Source organism: Eleutherodactylus coqui, chromosome 10, assembly GCF_035609145.1.
Source record: "Eleutherodactylus coqui strain aEleCoq1 chromosome 10, aEleCoq1.hap1, whole genome shotgun sequence".
NCBI classification, from domain to species: domain Eukaryota; kingdom Metazoa; phylum Chordata; class Amphibia; order Anura; family Eleutherodactylidae; genus Eleutherodactylus; species Eleutherodactylus coqui.
This window is the reverse complement of record NC_089846.1, coordinates 54,245,865-54,266,755: the sequence shown is the minus strand read 5'-3', so window position 1 is coordinate 54,266,755 and position 20,891 is coordinate 54,245,865. Positions and strand designations below refer to the sequence as shown.

At 47.9% G+C, this 20,891-nt stretch overlaps 1 pseudogene; it reads right to left on the bottom strand.

Moving 5' to 3' along the window:
* The window catches only part of LOC136580437 (proteasome subunit beta type-7-like), a 29,220-nt pseudogene extending 8,897 nt beyond the window's left edge, over nt 1-20,323 (bottom strand).
* Between the last annotated feature and the right edge of the window lie 568 nt (nt 20,324-20,891).

Here is a 20,891-nt window from a genome sequence, read left to right as displayed (position 1 = left end):
CTCCCCCCCCCCCCCCCCCGGAAATAGGCAGCCCTTTCTCCCCCCCCCCCCCCCCCCGGTAATAGGCAGCCCTTTCTCCCCCCCCCCCCCCTGGTAATAGGCAGCCCTTTCTCCCCCCCCCCCCGGTAATAGGCAGCCCTTTCTCCCCCCCCCCCCCCCCCGGTAATAGGCAGCCCTTTCTCCCCCCCCCCCGGTAATAGGCAGCCCTTTCTCCCCCCCCCCCCGGTAATAGGCAGCCCTTTCCCCCCCCCCCCCCCCGGTAATAGGCAGCCCTTTCCCCCCCCCCCCCCGGTAATAGGCAGCCCTTTCTCCCCCCCCCCCGGTAATAGGCAGCCCTTTCTCCCCCCCCACCCCCCAATAGGCAGCCCTTTCTCCCCCCCCACCCCCCCCCCGGTAATAGGCAGCCCTTTCTCCCCCCCCCCCGGTAATAGGCAGCCCTTTCTCCCCCCCCCCCCCCCCCCGGTAATAGGCAGCCCTTTCTCCCCCCCCCCCCCCCCCCCGGTAATAGGCAGCCCTTTCCCCCCCCCCCCCCCCCCCCCGGTAATAGGCAGCCCTTTCCCCCCCCCCCCCCCGGTAATAGGCAGCCCTTTCCCCCCCCCCCCCCGGTAATAGGCAGCCCCTTCCCCCCCCCCCCCCGGTAATAGGCAGCCCTTTCCCCCCCCCCCGGTAATAGGCAGCCCTTTCCCCCCCCCCCCGGTAATAGGCAGCCCTTTCCCCCCCCCCCCCCGGTAATAGGCAGCCCTTTCCCCCCCCCCCCGGTAATAGGCAGCCCTTTCCCCCCCCCCCCCCCGGTAATAGGCAGCCCTTCCCCCCCCCCCCCCCCCCGGTAATAGGCAGCCCTTTCCCCCCCCCCCCCCCCCGGTAATAGGCAGCCCTTTCCCCCCCCCCCCCCCCCCGGTAATAGGCAGCCCTTTCCCCCCCCCCCCCCCGGTAATAGGCAGCCCTTTCCCCCCCCCCCCCCCCGGTAATAGGCAGCCCTTTCCCCCCCCCCCCCGGTAATAGGCAGCCCTTCCCCCCCCCCCCCCCGGTAATAGGCAGCCCTTTCCCCCCCCCCCCCCCGGTAATAGGCAGCCCCCCCCCCAATAGGTAGCCCCTCCCCCCCCCCAATAGGCAGCCCCTCCCCCCCCCAATAGGCAGCCCCTCCCCCCCCCAATAGGCAGCCCCTCCCCCCCCCCAATAGGCAGCCCCTCCCCCCCCCCAATAGGCAGCCCCTCCCCCCCCCAATAGGCAGCCCCTCCCCCCCCCAATAGGCAGCCCCTCCCCCCCCAATAGGCAGCCCCTCCCCCCCAATAGGCAGCCCCTCCCCCCCAATAGGCAGCCCCTCCCCCCCCAGTAATAGGCAGCCCCTCCCCCCCCCAGTAATAGGCAGCCCCCCCCCCCCAGTAATAGGCAGCCCCCACCCCCCAGTAATAGGCAGCCCCCACCCCCCCCCCAGTAATAGGCAGCCCCCACCCCCCCCCCCCAGTAATAGGCAGCCCCCACCCCCCCCCCCCAGTAATAGGCAGCCCCCACCCCCCCCCCCCAGTAATAGGCAGCCCCCACCCCCCCCCCCCAGTAATAGGCAGCCCTCCCCCCCAGTAATAGGCAGCCCCCACCCCCCCCAGTAATAGGCAGCCCCTTGCCCTGCAATAAGCTGCCCCCCCCCCCCAGTAATAGGCAGCCACCCCTCCCCCCCCCCCCCCCCCGTAATAGGCAGCCCCCAACCTGTAATAGGCAGCCCCCCAACCCATATACTTACCTCCTCCTTGCTGTCAGCATCGCTCTCTCTCTGCTTGCCCTGTCCTCAGTGTGCAGCCCGGAACGCTTCCTCCCGAAGTCTTCTCCTGTGGAACTAATGAGCAGGGGACTCGGTGAGGAAGCGTTTCGGGCTGCACACGTTAGTGTGCGCCGGGATCAGCACGATGACCAGCGGGGAGCTGCGGCGCCCCCGCTGCTAATCCCTTCAGCGGTGAGCGGCGTCGGCACGCTGCGAGCCTCTAACACAAGGCAGCGGGCCGGATTCGGCCCGAGAGCTTGTGTGTAGAGCAAAAGTTCCCGGCGGTGCCGCAGACCGGCGCTAGACACCTAACCGGCCCCGGTGGTTGGGGACCCCGATTTAGACGACTGTATATCGGCTCGGTTTTCAGGCCGAGCCGATATACGGAGTCCTTGTCTGCAGAAGGGGGGAGGATGGAAGAGCCGGGAGCGGAACTGAGCTCCCGCCCCCTCTCTGCCTCCCGCGGCGGGATTTCCCGCCACAAAATCTGCATAGGAGTGCATTACAATACGCACTCCTATGCAAACCGCGGCATGTCCTATTTCTGTGCGGGGCTCTGCGAGCCCCCACAGAAGCGCCACTCACCCGGCCGCCGGCTCCGGTCTGCGCATCCCGGCAGCCGGCACATGAAACAGCCGGGGCCGCCGGGCTCGGGTAAGTACGCGCTCCTCTCTGCAGGCGCTCGGGTCGGGTCCCGCGGCGAGAATTCTCACCACCGGATCCGACCCGCCCGTCTGCAGGCGGCCTAATTACCCGGAGAAAAAGTGCTGGTTGTTATGGTAAAAAAAAACATGAGACATTGATAATAACCCGGGAACGTAAACAAGAGTAGAGCATGTCCGCCAAGACGTAACCCCACCGCACCCACTAGGATCCCATGTAACCCACAGCCCACCCGCTCGGACCGCATGTAACCCCACAGCCCACCCGCTCAGACCCCATGTAACCCCACCGCACCCGCTCAGACCCCACAGAAGTCACTGTTTACTGCATGATGAACGCCGGGAAAACAAAACCTCCCCAAAGCTGCAAATTGCCTTTGCCCCCCATTTCACCTGGAGATTTGTAAACGTTCGCTACAACACAATAGCCGTCAGGCAGCCATGTCACCGGCGAGACAGAGCGACCAAGACAGGCTGGGAGCAGTAGTCCCACTAGGAAGCCCTCCGCCCCAGATTGTACCTTTCTGCTGCGCCACACTCCGTGTCTTCTCAGCTCAGTCTCGCTTTGAATTGAAGCATCCGGCCGCTTGCAGCCTGTGGTTACCTAGGTAACGGGGTGGCAATTCGGTCAGGCCAATAGCGGCGGGAAATTTTTTTTTTATTCAATATACTTTATTGTACAAAACAATAAGAAAAGCTCTAGCTGTTCCCGCTGCGTTGCCACGGTTACTGACTATGGGGTGCTTAGGAAAAGGGCGGCAGCAGTGAAAAATATTGTGGAGGATGACTTTTTAAAAAATTAAATGTAATGTATATGATTTTTCTGCTTAACCCCTTAGGGCTCCTTCACGTGAGCGCATGCGTTTGCACGCGCCTGCGCACAGCCTTTTTTGCGGAACACATTATGCTTTTTGTACACGGTTATCTGAGTATTTTATTGTACTTTTCCACCTGCATTCCGCTTCTATAGGGACCTTTAGTGCGCAGGAATAGGGCATGCTGCGTTTTTGCAAGACCGCAATACGTGCACCAAATACGGAAATGTGAACGAACCCTTTGAAATCAACGGGTTCTATCCTCTACATATTGCACACATACAAATACGCCCGTGTGAAGGAACCCTTGAGGGTGCAACAATTTTGGGGCATCGTACTCACTGCTTTTCAAAAGCCGTAAGTTTTTTTTTTCCAGTGAGCACAGCCGTATGAGGACTCGTTCGTTGCGTGGCGGGCTGTTCTTTTTATTGTAACCATTTTGGGGTACATAACTGTAGATCCTTTATTCATTTTGGGGGGAATACAATGAAAGGACACATAAACTCTTCCGTTTTTTTTAGTGTTCAGTATGCGGTATAAGGGCTCCTGTCCACGGACAGATTTGCATTGCGGAGTCCGGAGCAGGATTCCGCCTCTGGACTCCGCAGTAAATCCAGCCCCATAGCATGCAATGTAAAAACGCGAATTCCTGCCCACGAGCAGAAATTGATTGCGATTTTCCACTCATGGAGAAGACATCGCAGCATGCTGCGATTTTGTGCGGGCTATGCACTGACGATGTCCATTGGAAGCCGTCCGTCCCACAGCCATTCTGCAATCATCATTGAAGTCAATGGAAGTAGTCCAACCCGCGGTCCGTCCGCAATTGACAAGCCGCGGATTCTGCGGAAAAGGCAGGAGTTTAAAAACACTGTACTGTGCATGTCCGACGGCGGGCCATTGCGGACCATCCGCCGTACAGAAAAAGAAGACAGGTACGCAGGGTTGCTGGCCGCGGGCACGGGCGGATTCCATGCGGGATTCCCTATGCAGAATCCGTGTTTGTCTGTGTGCATTAGGCCAAAGACTGAGACCTTTCTTATTATCCCTGGATGGGGCCGTGCATAGGCTAGCTTTTTGCATGACAAGCTGTAGTTTTTTTGGTACCATTTTGGTACCATTACTCGCCAGCGTGCATTTTTACGCCGGTGCGAGGCGGTTTTTTCTCACAAAAATCACTTCAGTAAAGGAGCAATCCTCCGGCGCGGACGGCTACCGTTGAAGTCAATGGAAGCCACTGATCCGCGGGAACAGCAGGAGTTTAAAAAAAATCTGTACTGCCCATGTCCGTAGTCGAACCGTGCGAACCATCTGCAGTACAGTGAAACTGAAAGAAGACAGGTTCGCGCAGAAGCAGGCGAAGAAGGCCACCTGCACACAGGTATGCAGGGTGAACCGCCGCGATCAGGGCCGGATTGTGTGCGAGATTCCACAGGCGGAAATTCTGACCTGCTGTGTGCATGAGGCCGTAGTTCTCATGTCCACATGCGGGTCGGATTCCACATGCGGGAGCCCGCAGCGGAATCCGCCCCTGCCCGAGGACCCTGTGTACCTGTCCGGGTCTTCTTTTTTCTCTACTGCGGATGTGTGCATACGTGCCGGCCAGAGCACATGCGCAGTAGAGTTTTGTTTTTTTTCAAACTCCTGCTTTGCTGCGGAGTCCACGGTCCATCTGCCAATTTAATAGCGGATGGGCCGCGAATCGGACGGCTTCCATTGACTTCACTGTAAGCCGTCCGCATGGAATCCGCACTAAAATGGAGCGTGCTGAGATTTGTTTTCCACACCAAAAGATCTGCCAAACAAATCTGCATGCTTTAACTCAGCTGCGGACGCTCATGCTTCCCTATGAGCGGTTTGGATTGCGGATCTAATTGTATTACATGAATGAACATTCATCGGTCAGCTGATCATCACCATGGCGGTACTCTGACTGGGGTGGGGTTATGCATGGTTGGTACACTTAGAGGGTCTGTTATGGAGGAATGACAGCGCTCACTCAGAAAGGAGCATGGGGAAAACTTTTCGGGTGCCTTCACACTTGTGATCGCGATATCGCTGCATTTTATTAACGCAAATGTCAATAGGACTTTGTTAAAAAGGCATTGCACAAAAATCGCAAAGCACAAACTTGCGATTTTTGTGCAATGCGTTTTTAACAAAGTCCTATTGACATTTGCATTAACTGTCAATAAAAAGATTGCATCCTTGACAGGCGCTATCCTACGGATAACGGTGATCGCGAAAAAGTTAAATAAAGTTAAAGTTTCACCTCCCCTCATTGATCGGATCCATGAGTTGAGATGAAAATAGTCACCCCCATCCTCCGCGATGTCTCGCGGTGATCTGTTCCTTTCAGGACCTGACGTCGTTCTCTGTGCATACGCCCCTGATGTCATACATCGGCCGCGTGCTCAGAAGGGCTTGCGCCCCGGAAAATGTAAAATCCCTTTACTCCTGACTTGCATGTGTAGCCGGAGCAGAGAGATATCACCGATTACCGCTGTATGCGGTTCCTGGTCACATGATCGCTGTTACCCAATGGATAACAGTAATCATTTAAAGTTTAAAAAAAAGTTTTAAAAAAGTTTATGTTTCATCTCCCCTCATGGATCATATCCGTGAGGGGAGATGAAATTACGTACCAACGGCGCCCAGATTTACTCATGGACCTTACCCCGGCTTCTGCGCATGCGTCCTCGTCGCAAAGATGACAGAAGCATGCGCAAAAGCCGCAGCTTACCAGGGTAATTTAAAATCTCCCTGCTCCTGACTACCAGATGTAGCCGAGAGGAATTTCCCCGTACTTACATCATGAGCGCATGAACGGTCTGACTCCTCTATTTTTCCATACACAGTCTTCTCATGACTCCAGTTTTGAGATTTTTTATTAGAGAAAAATTGACACATACTATAAATCATCGCTGCGTTGATGATGAGAATCAGAGCATATGGCCGCCCCGCGGAGGAGCAGATAATGTACCGTACGGTTATGACAAGCGCAGTCCAGCAGGCATTGGTAGCATTGTCTTCTGTATGGCAAAGCGGTTCCATGTTTTATTTGGCGGCAGAAGCAGGTTTTGTAGCATTCGGTATGATTAGTAGGCATGAAGCTGATGGTTTGTGGATTGGTATGAGGTGACCCCCTTTTTTGGTTATTCCGTGTACATTAGTTGAACAGTCTCTTCCACCAGATCGAAACAAGTTATAGTCTCTTTCAGAACGGCATAGAACGGAGATAGTTCTGTAGCTTACATATATACACTTTCCCATCATTTTCAAGATTTCTGCTTACTGTCAGTGAATGGAACTTGCATTGCTTACATTCTTAATGTTCTACTGAAAGAGATGTGGGGCTTGTCATAGTGTATCAGAGCTCTCTCATTGCTAGATGGGTTTTCACACTTATGTGTAAACTGAATGCTTCCATTCACAGCAAGCAAGCAAGCAGAGATCACTAAATGGGTGAAGGTTTGAAATGCAAAAAATATAAGAGAGTGGTAAAACTTTTCACTATACATTTGAACCAAGACTACAAGTTATACCCTACTCACAGGATAGGGTAGAACTTGCTGATCTGTGGGGGTCTCACCTTTGGCAAGCATCTCAAGGGGGTGGGGGTCTAACTCTGCCTGTCACTGCGGGGGTCACTTCTCTCCCTTGCGGTGATGTCAAAATGAATAGAGCGCTGGGTGAGCATGCTTTCAAATAGCCAAGCAGCAAGTGAGTAGCTATCTCTGCAGTCCCATTGAAAGTCAATGCAGCTTCAGGGCGCTTGCACGACCAGCGCTTCATTAAGTCTTAACCCTGCAGTGAGGACAATGAGGGACACAGGACCCTCATTCTCAAAATTGGCAGGAATCTTGGGTGAGACCCCCACCAATCAACAAGTAGATGGGGGATAACTTGTAATCTTGGCATAACCCCTTTATACACTCGATAACTGATGACCTGGGAAGCCATTACACCCGATCTTTGGATCCACCTACAAATATGTATGGCCATGTTGCATTATCAATATATTATTATCTTACCTTGGTCCCTTGGTCTCGGTTTGTGTGTAACCCCTGAATACCTGGGCCCCTTCTCGCGTAATGACACATAGATCCACTCCACTGCCCGATCCGAGGTCGCACAGGATGCCCGCCGTTATGGAGTCTGTCACCAGCTGCTTTGCTTCCTCCAGCTGATAAAGTGGAAGGAGAGTAAATTAAATCTTACCGTCTGAATAGGAAAATCCCAGGAGCCCATACTGCCCCAGTATATGGCGGCTATGATCACACAGAGGGAAAATCTGATACGGATTTCAATGGAAATCGTGGCGATTCAAGTGCACATTTCCATTAGAGCTGCTGAGAATCCGTGTTTGCATTATCTCCATTCCATTATGCTAATATGTGTGCGGATAACCTGAAGCAGATACTACGCTCCTCAAGAAAAGTCATGTCACATCTTTTTTTTTCCCATGACGCACTTTTCAATTCTGCATATGGAAAAATCTGCGCCATATAGACTACTAGCTGATATAGCTGGCTTCGCCCGAGTTAATTTGGTACTGGTGTTTATCTGGTGTTCACACGGAAAATCTTATGAAGTCGTGGTTACTTTAGAGATACTGAGGAAAAACATATGTTCACCATTTTGCATAGTTCTCTGCGTTACCCAGGAAACACCACATGGAGGCAACCATGCGACGTTTCCTTTATATAAAATGACATCAGGAAGTGAGAGAATTAGATTACGTACATAGAATTTGGACACTAATTCTTTTGCGCTTAGAATTGAATAATCGAGTTGGGACCCATTAGCTTTTCCTATTTATGACATAATCAATGCTCGTGCCAAATTTCCCGTTTCTATGACACCGGAAAGTGAGAAAATTACATTCCGCACGTAAAATTTCGACGCCAATTGTTTTGCGCTAGAATTGAATAATCGAGTTGGGACCTATGAACTTTTTCTATTTATTTCGTGCCAAATTTCACGTTTCTATGACACCGGAAAGTCAGAAAATTACATTCCGTACGTAAAATTTGGACGCTAATTCTTCTGCGCATAGAATTGAATAATGGAGTTGGGACCCATTCGCTTTTCCTATTTATGACATAATCAATGCTTGTGCCAAATTTCCTGTTTCTATGACACCGGAAAGTGAAGAAATTACATTCCGCACGTAAAATTTGGATGCTAATTCTTTTGCGCATAGAATTGAATAATGGAGTTGGAACCCATTAGCTTTTCCTATTTATGACATCATCGATGCTCGTGCCAAATTTCCCGTTTCTATGACACCGGAAAGTGAGAAAATTACATTCCGTACGTAAAATTTGGACGCTAATTCTTTTGCGCATAGAATTGAATAATCGAGTTGGGACCCATTAACTTTTCCTATTTATGACATAATCAATGCTCGTGCCAAATTTCACGTTTCTATGACATTGAGAAGTGAGAGATTTAGATTATGTACGTTAAATTTCAACGCCAATTCTTTTGCGCTAGAATTGAATAATGGAGTTGGGACCCAATTACTTTTCCTATTTTTGAGATAATCTATGCTTGCGCCAAATTTCATGTTTCTACGACATCGGGAAGTTGGAGAACTTTTGGCGAGTCAGTCAGTCAGTCAGTGAGTCAGTGAGTCAGTGAGTGAGTGAGTCAGTGAGGGCTTTCGTCTTTATATATATAGATGATGTAAATTCCTATTCAAATGAAAATTCCGCCAGCAGTCACTAATGCAGCTTATGATATGTGCTGTATGTTATATAGAGTGTAGTGAAAAAGACAGATCCAGCGCTATATCTCAATACTGTTGTCCTACAATAGCATACTTAAATAGAAAGGCATGGTAGCGCTACACAATGGTATGGTGCACGGACCCCTGGGGGCCCTGGTACATGGAATTTAATTTTATGTTGTGGCCACTGTAAGGAATAGAGAGTAGAACCCAATTACAAAGTTGAAAAAGAGCATCTGAGAAGCAGAAATCCACTTTCTGCATCTTTCTAAGTTCCGTGTGCCCGCTATTGTCTGATGTAAGAAAATCGTACTTGAAGTGGCCTCCTTCTGCTATTACACATGCATGGAGCTGTTTGACAGTGCATTCCATGGCTGACGCTATCATTGTGGAACCGTGTTAGTGAACGGTGGAGTCCGATGCAGTGCAAATGAAATGCAGATTACCAATAAGAGGAAGAACCAATCAAAAGACATGCATGTGTGGGTTGGAAATTGGCACAATCATTTTGGGGTTCAGCATTCTACCTGCCACGGTCACACTGACCACAACATGTAAAGGGTTAAACAACGGGATTCGAAGGTTTCTCTGATCCCCGCTGTTTGAAAAGGTACCAGGCTGTTATCCAACAGCTGAGCACCCGCTATTGAGGCAGTTTTGGCATCCAGGAGTCTGAGAAAGCTGAGTGCCGGTCCCTGGTGACCATATTAGTTGCCACTGATGGAAAGGAATAATAATATCTTGACAGAAGGGGGCACTTTTTTATTTTAAGGGACTGCAAAAACAGCACATTGCACTTTGCTTCCTCTTGGTGACATGATCAGAATACAGGTGCTATTTATGACAGCCTGTATTCTATGAATGGACCGACCTCAGGAGCTGCTAGAAAGTGTGACGGACCATCACAGCAGTTTTCGCCCCTCTTAAGGCCTCCTTCACACAGGCGTTTTTGTACAGCGTTTAGCGATGCCTTTTTTCAGCGCTGCGCTCAACGCTGTACAGCGCTTCCGTTTATCTCAATGGGGGTTCTCACACAAGAGACAAAAAGAAACGTCTTCAACGCTGCACTTTGAGAGTGATTCATGTTCTATCTTTGGCCGTTTTCAGCCCTGCGTTGCTCATTGAAATGAATGGGCAGCGGTTTTAGTGCTGCTTAAAATGTGGCACAATTTGGTACCATGTTTTTAGATAGGTCTACATGCAAGTGCTAGCTGCAATACCTAAAAAACAAATCTTCACCTAGCAGGCGCCGTCCGGGTCCCAGCCGCTGCTCTCCGGAGCTCCGGGCAGGCTGCCGGGCACTTGTCATCGTCGACAGAGGAGCTTTTGCTAGTGCTGAAAATGCAGCCAAAATGTTGTCAAAAATGCATGACAACCCTGCTGAAACTGCGGTAAACGCAGCGTTGAAGAATGCTGCGTTTCTGCAAATGCCTGTGTGAGGGAGACCTAATTCTCTAACTAAAGGAACCTGAATTCGACTGACGATGCTATTGGTTATACGGGTAACAAATGTATACAGTTGCTAACAATGTAATTTCCAATATACAGTGTATCTAGATTGCGGAAGCTTTGTTGTAGGCTGTGTGCACACTAGCTGTGAGCGTGATTATCACCTAACAGGCTTGGGCGAAACTTGCATCGGACGGCACACAGAAAGCAGTCTGTGTGCTGCCCAATTTACACGGTGGCAGCCCAGTGACATACATTGATGAATCCTATTTCTCATCCGTGAAACAAACATTGTTAGGAAAGGCCATAACTTTTTTCGCGCAGACCATCGGTCCATGTGAAAAACCGTAAATGTGCATAGCCCCGTAGACCTATAATGGGGCCATGTGCTGTCTGTTGATTAACACGCACATCACACCGCCACAAATATGCTAATGTGAGGGAGGCCTTAGCCATAGCATAGCTCTTAGAGGTTTGCCTGTATAGGTGACACAGTACAACATACACACTTACCTATACTACACACATACCTGCATATTGGGTTTCGATCTTCTAAGATGGCGATGGCTGCGCTTGCACCGGATCCTGGAATCAGCAAGGGAGATGTATCAAAATTGGTGCACAATGAAAATGATGCATTTGCTCATAACAACCAATCAGGTTACAGGTTTCATTTTAAAAAAGGCAATTTTCAAAATAATTGCTTGCTGTCAGTAAATATAAACATCATTGTTTACATCCAGAGATTTAATACTCATCCTGATGGAGTCCAGCTAATATATGTGCATGACTCATTAAAAGAGACAGCCCTTGTATGAAGGCTTATTCACAGCGTGCGAATTCAGTCCCTCTTTTGTATCTGTTTTCTCTAGGAAGATCTCTGGAAGGTCCTGGGGATCTCTGCAGACGGATCCGATAAAAGACACATTTCTAGACTGGGCCTGCTGGTTTCATAGACAGAACAGATGAGGTGGACCACTACGTCCTGGCCGTCATCTGAATATTCACTTATGAACATTCTTCCACTAAAGGGAATGTATCACCTATATATTTTTTACTAATATATGATAGTGGCCGCTGCAGTAACTTCCGGGATCAGTCGAGCAGGGCAGAGAGCGGCGCCGCTAAACAGAGGACGCCATTGTAAAGGAGTGTATTGCTTTTTTCTTTATTTTACACTTTTATCGTCTCTGTCATCCTTTTAAATCTCCGAAAACCTTTTTAACAGCATTTAGGGAGATGTTTTACAGCAGCCACATGGACCACATACACAATAGACACGAGCTGACCCATTAACGTCCATGGGAGGGTGTTGTGGGTGTGCTTTGTGATCTATGTGCAGGAAGAGGGACGAGGTGAGCTGCACTGTGAATGGTGGATCTTGTGTTGGCGCCCCTGTTGGTGGCTCCTGTGTTAGTGCACAGGACAAATGTCAAGCAGTTATGTGCCCAACAGTCATTCCAATGATCATTGCTTACCATATATACCGGCGTATAAGGCGACGGGGCGTATAAGACGACCCCCCCAACTTTCACCTTATATGCCGGTAATACAGTGGAGAAAAAAAAAATCATTACTCACCTCCCCCAGCGTTCTGCGGCGCAGCTGCAGGCTGTCGCTCCCTCCTGGTCCCCGGCAGAGCATTGCTTTCTGAATGCGGGGCTTGAAATCCCCGCCTCCAGAAAGCTAATACACACGCCGTCAGCCAGTTACAGCCATTCAATGGCATCATTGAATGGCTGTGATTGGCTAAAACACACGTGGCTTCAGCCAATCACACTATTCAATGACATCATTGAATGGGTGTGATTGCTAACACACGTGCGCCTTCAGCCAACCACAGCCATTCAATGATGTCATTGAATAGTGTGATTGGCTGAAGCCACGTGTGTTTTAGCCAATCACAGTATTAGCTTTCTGGAGGCGGGGATTTCAAGCCCTGCGTCCAGAAAGCAATGCTCTGCCGGGGACCAGGAGGGAGCGACAGCATGCCGGAGCGCGACAGAACGCCAGGGGAGGTGAGTACTGATTTTTTTTTTTTGACACTTTTTTTTTTTGTATTACCGGCGTATAAGACGACCCCCGACTTCAGAGCAGATTTTTCGGGGTTCAAAAGTCGTCTTATACGCTGGTATATACGGTATGTGCTTTCACACAGGAGCAATAATCGCTCATTGAATGGAGACAGAGCGTGCTAGAGATCTCTTCGGCCTCCCGTCTCCATTCCGAGTAAATAGGCAGTTGTTCATAGATGAATGACTACCTGTTTACATAGGCCGATTATTTTTTTTGAAATGTAGATGGTGACATCGAAAAAAAAAAAATCACCCAAAATTCTAAAAAAAATATATATTTAACATACTATTGCAATGGCAAATATTCAGCCCCCATTGCAAATTAGATTTATTTGCTAAATCTACAAACTTTCAGCTGTTTGCAAAAAACAAACAAGAACAATTTAACCCCCAGCAGTTTAGGACGGGCTTGTTCTATTTACGTCTGTAGCTCCAGTTCTATCAGGGCTACCCACAAGCTTTTGGTGTCATTTTAAGACTAAGATTACTGGCTTTAAAATAACACCAACAGCATGTCGGTAGCTTCTAATCAAAGCTAGAGCTGTTTGAAGTGGGGTCGGATTGAGGTTGTTACAAAAAAGTAGTGAAATGATGAGGACTTGCTCATCTAATCACTCTATAATGTTTAACCCCACAGATGCTGCGATCGTTGCAAATGTAACGTTTGTGCGCCTGTTCAGACGCCCCAGGCCTAGCGCATATACGCTTAGGCCGCAATGCCTTACCTACCCCTCACCGTCTCTCTGCCACTCTCCTCCCCTCCGGCTGTTTGCAATGGTCTTGTCCGCATCTTAGCTCCATACCTGTCTCGCCCCCTCCCATTGCAAACAGAGAGGAGGAGAGAAGGGAAAGGAAGTTTGGCAGTCACGCGCTAAACTCCCTCCCACCTCCCTTCTCCGGCACTGTCATAGGCTCCCATAAGAATCTATGCGGCGGCCAACGTATTCCGGCTGGAAAGATAGTTCTAGGACTATCCTTCCTGCCCAGCGTAAAAGCACCCAACACTATATTTGCCAGCCGGGCACTTTTATGCCGCAGGAATACGCCTATGTGATCTGATGCATTGCAATCCAATGCATCAGATGGTAGCGTATATCGGCTGGTTGTGAAAACTGCGGCCAATATACGCTGGTGTGAATAAGCCCTGAATGCAATGTGCAATTGCTTTTTTACACTGCCCCAAAGCAATTGTGCGATCACATGTGACGTCTCGTAAACCGGGCGGGACTGCGCTTGTGAATATACAGAGCAGCAGAGGAGCGAGCACTGGCGTGGGACAGAGCGGGTGCACGCCGAGGTGAGTATCTGACTATTTATTAATTTTTCTGCATGGGGAACATACTTTTACTGAAAAAATATAACTTGGACCCCCCCGTTTACCTTCAGTTATTTAGTCCCACTAGGCAAGTTACTATGCTGTGAATCTAAAACTGCAAAGCAATGTAATAAGCTGTGCTGAAGACGTCGCCTAATGGGCATACAATAGTGATATGCCTGGAGGTCTTTCCTACGCCTCTGACTGTCATAGCTACCCATTAGCATCCTGTGATTGCATTTGCGGGAGGCCGATGGTTGCTACTGACAACAGCATCTAGAGAATTAAATGACCAGGATCGGAGTTGTCTCTGATCCTGGCCATTACAGCGAGAGCTCAGCTGACAGTCAACACAGAGCCCTTGCTGTGATTATGCATCTGCAAGACCCATGGCATAAATGTCCTTCATGGAGGCCGGTCTATGATGTTCATTTCCAATGTGTTTGGAAAGTCTTCAGACCCTTTCACTTTTTTCATATTTTGTTAAGTTGTGGCCTTGAGCAAATAAAAAAAAAGTCACATTTCCCCATCATTCTACACTCAGTACTCCATAACGACAAAGTGAGAATAACATGTTAGAAATCTTTGTGAATTTTTAAAAAATAATAAACTAACATTTTGCACTGACATAAGTATTCACACCCTGTACTCAGCACTCAGTTGCAACACCTTTGGTAGTGATTCCAGCCTCCGGTCTTCTTGGTATGATGCCACACAGTTTGCACCCCCCCAATTTGGGGATTTTCTGCCATTCTTCACTGCACATTCTTTCAAGCTCTGTCGGGTTAGATGGGGGCCGTCTGTGGACAGCCATTTTCAGGTCTCTGCAGAGTTTTTCAATTGGCTTCAAGTCCGGGTTCTGGATGAGCCACTCAAGAACATTCACAGAGTTGTCCCTAAGCCACCCCAGTGTTGTCCTGGCTGTGTACTTGGGGTCATTGTCTTGTTGGAAGGTGAACCTTCTGCCCAGTCTGAGGTTCCTTGCACTCCGGATCAGGTTTTCATTAAGAATATCTCTTAAACTTTGCTCCATTCAGCTTTCCATCAACCCTGACCGGTCTCCCTGTCGCAGTCGCTGAAAACACCCCCAGCATGAGGGTTGAATAAATGTGATTGCAATTGTAAAATCTTGATTCATACAATAGGTCATTATCCGATGACACCTTCCCTTTAAGATATGATATACAGATCATCATGAGTCTCACCTAAAGCCGTGTAGGGAATGACGTCCGTGGATCCATGAGGGTAGATGCTGGTAATATGGGGGCCACGCACATCAAACCCCCCTATGATGATCGATGCTCCAATGTGACCTTGATATCTGAGAGGGAACACACAACAGCAACCTTTATACACCAAGCATGATTTTTATATCATGGCAGATATATATTCTGGACAGATACAGGAGCACTAGCTCTCTCATAGTCTTGCACAGCACTTCACAGACAGCAGTTTGTGCTTCAGAGCTGTTTTTCCTTTTATAACTTGAAACAAGTTACAACCATTGTCAGACATTTTGAAGGTAATACAGCTGAGTTTTCTGGTCACCTGCCTACTCCCATCTATTATCTCCATTACTGACTATTCTTGCTACACCTCGTACTCACCTGAACAGCAGCTGCTTTAGCATTCGAGTTGCAGTGCACACACGAGGGGGTCTTCCTGTGGTCATAGCATGAACCGCTAGGTTGGAGGATAATAGTTGGGTCACATATTCAGCATTGGCGACTACTCCAGCTCCACAACAACTAAGGGCAAAGAGGAAATAGGGGGTCATGTATTTCATGTAAATGCTGGCATTACCATCGGGGCTGTAAAGGTAGCCCACCCAATACATATCCCCTAGTAGGTTAGATCCTTTGCCTCTGTCACCCAATGTGGGGGATTTGTCCAAATCTCAGACAGGCCCCTTTTAGGGCAGTGGGACCCTCAGAAGCAGACAATCTCAGATTCGGAGGGCCATGAATCCCGTCTTTCTGGGAGTTATTGGGGGTCTAAGCTCAGGGACTCTTACTGATATTTATGTGGCGTCCTACCATAGGCGGGATATCTGTGAACAATGGCCCACCCTCATGTCATACTTACTATATGTTGTCGGAGATGTAGTGGATCTTGGCACAGTTTTTATCTGCCACAACCATGTCATCGGTGGCTCTTCTGTCTGCTCCTAGGACAACGCCATCCTATAGAACCAACCACAGGTCAGTTAGACAACAGCCTCAGTCAATGGGCAACTCAACCCCTGCCGCTCCATCCTACCGCGTATACGATCCCGGCAATGGTGGTCCCCGTCTTACGAGCTTTCGGTGGTTTGAGACCAAGAGCTGACGCATTTGCCTCTATGGAGCTGTTTCTGAGGATGTACACAGGACACAAGGAAGTGATGCTCAGGTTTTATAACGTATATATTTTATAATCTCCATTCATGTCTGTAGGTTATTGCAAAGTTCTACTGGTTGCCCTTGGAAAGTGACAACAGTTTGGCTACATCCCATCATCAGACAATGACCAGTAAACTCCCACAAAGCACTGCTCTCTGATCACAGGAAATTGGCAGAATTCAATATTTAGCTTTATAGATGTGAATAGAGAAGAGAACATGATCAGTACAAGAGCATGAAAGGAAGGGATTTATAAAGTGACTGAACATCTTATGTATATTTATCGGAGTGATATTATGATTGCGGCTATAGCTTTCCTAGACTCCTGATTGGCTAATCTGCCTACCTAATCAACAATGCAGTAGTGGGATGAAGTTGGCAGATTTGCCACTTGGGAGTTTTGGAAAGCAGCACCCAGAAGATCTAATAGGAATATTGGTTGTCCACCAGTTTTTCTAGAAATAGTCAGAGAAGGACGACTCAAGGCACATTTAGGTCCGTGTGATGTCTGTGTTAATTCATGGATAGCACATGGGCCAATTTAGCCTCTGGCCCGCTTGAAAAACTTGCATTTCATATTCTTGTCTGCATCATGGACAAGTATTAGAACATGCAATGTGCGGGCAGTCAGTGTATGGGCCAGCACACATACAGGTGTCCATGTGGTGTCTGTTGCAAGTTGCACTTGAACCTTTTGTGAGCAACTCGTCCACACAGCAAGTGTGCGCCCAGCCCTAGGGTTCTTTCACACGGGCGTCATTTTGACGAGATGTAGGCAGTCCAAAGAATTGTGTCTATTAGAACCAATGATTTCCTATGGGTTCATTCAGGCAAAGGATTTTTTGACAAACCTAAAAAATTGCACGTCAAAAGATAGAACATAGGTACGTTATTTCAACGCCGAACATTCTTGGTGCACTAAATAATAGGACATGTGGCAGTCTATGGGGAGTCATCCAAAAAGGGAGGGGGAGCGCTGCTAAACAATGACAGGTACCTCTAGTGAGGCACTTAAAGTAATGAACTAGCAATTTCGGGGCAGCAGTGTTATTTCACCGCAACCAGCTGTCTGAATGGATGACAAAATCGCAAAGAAAAGCTACGACTTGGTCGTGGGTATTCTTGGTTCATCCGATTTGTGGCTGAGTTAGACATTTTTTTTAGCGCAGCTAACTCGGGGTCAAAATGACACCCATGTGAACTAGCCCTTACTGTGACTTTTCATCTATTTTTGGTAAAGTTGGGTGACAACCAATATAATCTATGTTACAGCCCCCATTGTGATTTAATACCAATTCTGCCTAGCTATGCAGCGCTATATGATACAGAGGGACTTTTGACAGTATAAGTCAGTTTTCCATTCAGGACAGCTGGGTATCAATGTTGCCTACAATTTCAGCTAAATTTATTTTAATCCAACCTTCCCAATAGCCTATAAACCAAAAATTCCCTGTCAATACAACTCCTTGAGCTGCATGTGACAATCATACGGTCTCTATTACAGATCTCACAAGGATCACACAACTTTCCTAGAGTCTTGAATGGCAATCTTGTCTATCACTACATGACTAGTCAGTGTCAATCCAACCATAGTTATAGCCAAACTTCATCATCCAGCTTTCCCAGAAACAGATATTACTAAAAAGGACCCAAAAATAAATTAAGATCTCAGTTTTGGGATATCAAATACTTCAGGGTCTGAGATTACCCCCATGATAACAATCGAAGCCCTGAAGGTCATTTGCCTACAACATTCCTATTTCTGAATCCCCACTATAAATCTCAAAAATACTAATGACCACATATTCGCCCGTGAGTAAATTACATGCTCCGCCCCTGATCACATAACAGTCACGTCATTACAGATCCTAAAACATGCGGAGTCTGACAGCAGCCATGTGCTTACAAGATCTGTGATGATGTAAACTTTATGTCATCAGTCACCTGTATGGGAGGAGTCCGGGATTACATGACCAGGAGGTGATCAGTGTGTGCAGGATTCTGCTGTGCTGATTGTGATCTCTGTTGTATGAGATGATTGTATGTAGCAGAGCTGTATGTCATGTACATGTAGCAGACCTGAGTGTGTGTGTGTGTGTGTGTGATGTGCATGCAGCAGACCTGTGTGTTTGACGTGCATGTAACAGAACTGTGTTTGTGTTTGACCTGCATGTAACAGAGCTGTGTGTATGACGTGCAGGTATCAGAGCTGTGTGTGTGAAATGCGTGTAGCAGAGCTGCATGTGTATGACGTGCGTGTAGCAGAGCTGCGTGTGTGTGTAACCTACATGTAGCAGAGCTATGTGTGTATGACGTGCATGTAGCAGAGATTTGTGTGTGTGTGACGTGCAAGTAGTAGAGCTGTGTGTGGTATGTGTGATGTGCATGTAGCAGAGCTGTGTTTGTGTGGGACGTGCATGTAGCAGAGCTGTGTATGTGTGTGACATGCATGTAGCAGAGCTATCTATTATCTATCAAACACCATAGAGGCGCAACGACAGTGATGTCATCACAGGTCCTAAAGCAGCAGCAGGGCACTTACAACTCCAATCCCTCTCACTATAGTATATCAGTAAGTGGCGCATTACACCACCAGAAACACTGGTATTATAATGTCCTAACAATTACTAGTGTATACACATATACATACATACATACATACACAGACACACGGGGGCTATGAGGGCCGTACTAAAAGTAATGCAAAAGTGGTCATAACTTCTTTATTAACTGCTGTAATGAAATCACACATGTAGTTGGAGTGACTCTTTCTCTATACAGGTGGTTTAGAATATTTTTCTTCCTTGCTGGTGAATAATGGATTCCAAGGATGGAAGTCTGCTCTGATCTCCTTGAAGCGTTCAAAGCCAATGAAGAGATGTTTTTTTCCGATCTGGTGACAGGGGATGAAACATGGGCGTATCTTTATGATCCGGAAACGAACAATCGCTCCATGTAATGGCGGCACACCTCTTCTCCAAGGCGTAAGAAATTCAAGAGTCAGTGATCAGCACAGAAAATCATGGTGACTGTTTTTTGGGATGACAAGGGCGTCATTCTCCTTGATTTTCTGGAACAAAGCCGTACCATCATCAGCGAGCGGTACATGGCGCAAATGCATCACTTTTAATGGAGACTATATTGAGTAGCAAATTTGTATAAAGGAAGAGTCACTCCAAGTACATGTGTAATTTGAATGATCTACAGCAGTTAATAGAGAAGTTATGACCACTTTTGCATTACTTTTAGCACAACCCTCATACTAATATATATATATAGTGAAATTCCTTTACCTAGTGATCCAGAAAAAATAAAAAACAGCAAATCTGGCATCAGCAAAAGTATTCCATGACAAGATTGATAGGAATGAACCCAATAGAGCTAGCCTGACATCAGTGTATTCGGATTGTCCATGGTCCATGTATAAAGGGTACGGCAGCAGCCGCCATTACCATACATCGGCCGGTGGACATTTTGTGTGTGCAGAGAAAGTGAAACCTTTGGTAAGTGTAAAGTTCCACGACAGTGGCAGCATTATCAGTCAAATGTGCCCTGGTTTGTCCTTATGGCGTCACTTTCTTGGTCAGCTCAGTAATGGAGGGTTTGTAGGCGAGACCCTGAATATAACCAGTATTACACACGCTTCCTCTGCCGAACACATATGTGATATGTAAGCATTATGAGTCTCTATTACAAGACGCTGCAACTGATTAGCTTTAAAAAGAAATTTAAAGGCAAATATAAACTACCGTATGTCCCTCCATCAGTGGCGCTCTAGACAGTCACCTACTTTGCCTACCCCTCATCCATGCCCTGTCTGTGCTCCCCCACTGGTGGTCAGTGACCGCTGTGAAGGTCCACATCACCCATAGTGGATGAAAAAAGTAACTTTTCAGGTCGAAGACTTTACCTGAGACAGTTCTCAAAGTTGAACCCTCCTTGTGGGGTGTCATATCTGGAGCTACTTGGCAGCATTTTGAGTGTTGGGTGTTCAGAGGTCTTCCGTTCGCCCCTCTTTCAGCTTTCCTGTCACTGACAGTCTTTGTTGTATGGGGTGTTAACCCTTTCTTCTACCTGAGATCCTTTCCGTGTCAGCTCTCTCTGCTCAGTCTGATTTCTCGTCTCTTCCCCCTCCGGTCTATTCTGCTTTCACTTTCATCTTCTTACCATTCACATGATAGAAGTTAAGAGTGTATGTATATTAGATGACACGCCGCGCTCCTGGACTAGGGCCCAAAGACTCTGGACTGATGTCAGAACCCAAAATACCCCCCAATTTAGCACAGTCACCTGGGCCTGAGGCCAGAATACACAACAACTATTATTCTTTTCCTGGATGGGAATTTATCACAGAATTTTTATAACTGTACATTAACATACTTAAATTGCATGAACTTCCATTTTACTCAGAAGCAAAATGCCAACTGGAGGCTACACCCCGGGCAAGTCCGCCATCGAGGCCTCCACTCCCCTTATACATATTTAACCTGTTTGGACGCAGTCCTTTTCTTTTTAATTTTTGTTTTTTCCTCCTCACTTTTAAGAAATCATAGCTCTTTTATTTATCCATTAACTTAGCTGTTGGAGGACTTGTTTTTGCGGGACACGTTGTATTCTTCACTGGTACTATGTAAGGTATCATATAATGTACTGCAAAATTGTAAAAACTTCAAGGTAGAGTGAAATAGAAACACAACGAAATTG